This window comes from Callospermophilus lateralis, unplaced genomic scaffold (assembly GCF_048772815.1).
Source record: "Callospermophilus lateralis isolate mCalLat2 unplaced genomic scaffold, mCalLat2.hap1 Scaffold_91, whole genome shotgun sequence".
In the NCBI taxonomy this organism is placed as follows: domain Eukaryota; kingdom Metazoa; phylum Chordata; class Mammalia; order Rodentia; family Sciuridae; genus Callospermophilus; species Callospermophilus lateralis.
The window spans coordinates 4,078,662-4,083,104 of record NW_027517238.1 but is presented as its reverse complement, the minus strand read 5'-3'; the positions used below and the strand labels follow the sequence as shown (position 1 = coordinate 4,083,104).

Sequence of the window (4,443 nt, the reverse complement as noted above, 5' to 3'; positions counted from 1 at the left end):
CCATTAAAATGAAAATATAAAAAAAGCTCAGCTCTTTCTTTTCTATAGTTCACATCTGATTCATGTAAACAAATACATCCATATAACTGAAAATTTCTTGACTAAGGATTTATTTCCAGGATATAGCAGGATCTTCCATTACCACAGATTTTCCAAGGAATCTCATCCCTATAATTCTAATGCTCTCCAAATATGATAGGCAGAAATTACCCCTCATTAATACACAAGGAAGAAACAACCATAAGTTTTCAAAGGTGTGATTCAGCATAAGTGAAATCTCTTATTTTGTGCTCATTCAAGGTTCAAAGTAGTTATCCTGAAGGTCATATTCCACATAGCGATTGAATTACACAAATGAGCTCTTTTATTTCACAATTACATCACTCACTGAATCTGGCTTAGAGAGAGGAAATAAAGAGGTGAAAAAAAGAGAGAATTGTGTGGGGATGTTTGGTAAGGCTTGAAAATATTGTACTTAACTACCTGCCACACTACAATAGCTTAAATGAAAGTATGTGGCTACAAGTCAGGGGAGTCAGAAACTACTAGGTAGAGTTACAGGAACAGAGAAAATATTTAGGCAAACTAGAAGTCAGAATAATAACAAGTCTCTCACAAATCTCTCACTACTTGTTTCAGAGATTTGTGATACCTCTCAGACTCTTCCACAGTCCCATTGAAGTCCTTCTCTCTAAAGAGAATCTTCTACCCCTTTCATTTTTTAAATGAAATTATTTTTTCAATGGGAGCATTTAGCACTCCAAATGTTTCTGGAAAGGATACATTAAAAAAAATCCATGCGGCTGCCGCCGCCGCCGTCGCCCTCTTCGGAGGCGGGAGGGGCTGGCAGAGGAGGCGCGTCGTCGGAAGCCATGTTTGTGGCCCGCAGCATCGCGGTGGACCACAAGGATCTCATACACGATGTCTCTTTCGACTTCCACAGACGGCGGATGGCCACCTGCACCAGCGACTAGAGCGTCAAGGTCTGGGATAAAAGTGAAAGTGGAGATTGGCATTGTACTGCTAGCTGGAAAACACATAGTGGATCCGTGTGGCGTGTGATATGGGCCCATCCTGAATTTGGACAGGTTTTGGCTTCCTGTTCTTTTGACCGAACAGCTGCTGTATGGGAAGAAATAGTAGGAGAATCCAATGACAAACTGCGAGGACAGAGTCACTGGGTGAAGAGGACAACTCTAGTGGACAGCAGAACATCGGTTACTGATGTGAAGTTTGCTCCTAAACATATGGGTCTTATGTTAGCGACCTGTTCAGCAGATGGTATAGTAAGAATATACGAGGCACCAGATGTTATGAATCTCAGCCAGTGGTCGCTGCAGCATGAGATCTCATGTAAGCTAAGCTGTAGTTGTATTTCTTGGAACCCTTCAAGCTCCCGTGCTCATTCCCCAATGATTGCTGTAGGCAGCGATGACAGTAGTCCAAATGCAATGGCCAAGGTTCAGATTTTTGAGTACAACGAAAACACCAGGAAATATGCAAAAGCCGAAACTCTCATGACAGTCACTGATCCTGTACATGATATTGCGTTTGCTCCAAACTTGGGAAGATCTTTTCATATTCTAGCAATAGCAACCAAAGATGTCAGAATTTTTACATTAAAGCCTGTGAGGAAAGAACTTACTTCCTCTGGTGGGCCAACAAAATTTGAAATCCATATAGTGGCTCAGTTAGATAATCATAATTCTCAGGTCTGGCCAGTGAGTTGGAATATAACTGGAACAGTGCTGGCCTCTTCAGGAGATGATGGCTGTGTAAGACTGTGGAAAGCTAATTATATGGACAACTGGAAGTGCACTGGCATCTTGAAAGGTAATGGGAGCCCAGTCAATGGGAGTTCTCAGCAAGGAAACTCAAACCCTTCCCTAGGTTCAAATATTCCAAGTCTTCAAAACTCATTAAATGGATCTTCTGCTAGCAGAAAGCACAGCTGAGTACAAGCTAACTGGAGTAACTCTGCTGTTTTGCTGCTTGTTGCATGCACACAGGAATGGAACGCCAGCTCCTTTCCCCCTTTCCCAGCGCCGTTTGACCTCTCCCAGGACACACCAGCAGCCTGCTTACTACTAAACGCAGCCCCAAAGGCCTTTAGAAATGCAGTTGATATCATTTTTTTTTTGTATAGTCAGTTTATTGACACTATTTGAAACTCTTGAGATTTAAATGGAGAGGCTTTTTGTTGAGACATTGTCACCAAAACAATTTTTTGAAATGTTGCTGAAACTCAGTTGGATTTGAAAATTAAAAGGATTGTTGAATCCTTATAACTGGTTGGGAGGAGGGAAGATACCATTTTATTCCATTTGGAGAATATAGATATATTTCTTTTGTTTTCTAAATAAGCTAAACATGATGAATTTTTATAATTTTAATTCGAAGATTGAATAAATATTTTTCATAAAGATTGTTTTGAGTGCTAATTTGTTTACCTTTTGTAGAATTGCTTTATAAATGATATTATTTCATACAACTGTCATTCCTTTGTAATATTTAAAAAGTAGTAGTAAATGAGGAAATTAGCAAAGTAGTATTAGTAAGATGAAAGTAATTTGACTGTACAGTTTGTAGCCAAGTGGAGTGTTTGGTATTGTTTCATTCATAATTTGGTGGGAAATGGAAACAGCTTTATATGTTTCCAATTCATATTCACTAAAGACTTAAATGTTTCTGATATGTGCATGTATATTTTTGTGATGTGATTTCATGGCTTAAAGTTTCCTTCAAGACACAATTTGGAAATATAATCAGTTACAGTTTTGCTAAAAGTGTGCATGCAAATTAACTTACAAATCCCATGTCTCAGGACTTCCTTTAGTTTGCTGTTTCAGTTTGTTCATGTCCTCTAAGGCTCTGATCTTGATGACATAGCTATAAATCTTTACATTTGCTAAAATGCATAAGTATTACGGGTAAGTTATACAGTGGCGCAATAATGATAATAGGGCATAATAATTCTTTGAGTCCTTTTACATATCAAAATTCTGTAGCTATTTTAAGGTTTTTGCAGAAAAATAAGTATATTTAATGATTGTATTTCTTCAAAAGTATGTTGCAATAGCCAGAAATACAATGTGAAGGTATATTCAAATTGGTTTTCAGTATCATGTATGCACTAAAAAAACGTGTGCCTGCTGCTGCTACAGATGGAGCACTGCTCTCAGCGAGAAAGCACATTAGATTGCCAGTTTACAGAATGGCATTAGACATATTTCTGAGAGGTTAGACAACGTTTTAAATTTATAAAATTAATGTCTTTGTAACATTCATACTGATAATTTCTTTGATATTTTAACAGATTGTATTTCTTTCCTTCAAGTTTCTATAATTGCTTAAGCAGTCTTGATTTGAGTAAGGGTCTTGGTTTGTGCTATTATGTTCTGTTAGTTTGGCATGAATATACTAAAGCTTTTTTTTTCCAGCATGTGTTTTCTCCTCTTTGGTTCTCTTTGTATTTAATACTTTTCTCCTTTTCTTCTGTTTTGTTTTTTCTTTTCTTTTTTTTTTCCTGTTTTGTTTTGTTTTGTTTTGGTGTTTTGTTCCTGTCTCCGTTGTTTCAGGTATTTCTTTCCCCCTCTGGATTCCCCACGGGCTGGATAGAGATGGTCCAGTTATGCCCAGCTCCTTCCTCCTCCTCCTCCTCCTCCTCCTCTGCTAGAGCCCTCTTGCGATGCTGACACTGCCAACCTCCAGTATCCTCACCCTCGCAGACGATCTCTCTCTCGGCCTCTTAATCCCTTACCTGAGAATGAAGGGGTTTAAAACACTGACTTAATATTTAAAGGCCTTATTCAAATGCTTGTAAATGCTTTCATTCCTGGCTGATTTTTGTTTTTCTTCTTTTTCTTTCAGAAGACTTTTCTTATTTAGGGTCTGTCTTGCATGTATCACAACCAGAACACAGTGTTTGGAACCTAAACCTGTTTGTGAGTCTGCATCAAAGGAACATTGGCTTCACTGGTTGATAACCTTTGATGAAATGTGTACAAATATCAACTGTGAAAATTACACAGTAGCTGACTTCCAAGTGCCTGTTTTGTAAATTTTATTTTGAATTGTTATCATAGTCTTAAATTTCTTCTGCTTTGTCATACTGGTTAATGTGAAAACATCATTATGGAATTCATTCTGCCTTTGAGACATATTAAGAAATGTTTTTAATTTTTACAGGCTAAATGTTGTGACTAATGTGTAAAATAAATCATTCCTGTGTATAAAGCAGCAAAAAAAAAATCCATGCTATAAAATCACTTTTTGGATTTTATTATTTATTTGATTTTATTCAGGGGTCTCCTACAGAGATCCTAGACACATGGCAGAGGTTCATGGCAATCATTTTTACTACTTGTATATGGGACTACTCTTATATTTGAGGACAAGCACAAATCTTGTTAGAGTATCTTCTGGAAGGACTTCAACTTTAAC

The 4,443-nt window shown here is 37.5% G+C and overlaps 1 pseudogene; it reads left to right on the top strand.

The window, feature by feature from the left end:
* Positions 1 to 872: 872 nt before the first annotated feature.
* On the top strand, positions 873 to 4,236 carry LOC143641221 (nucleoporin SEH1-like; annotated as a pseudogene).
* The last annotated feature ends 207 nt before the right edge of the window (positions 4,237 to 4,443 follow it).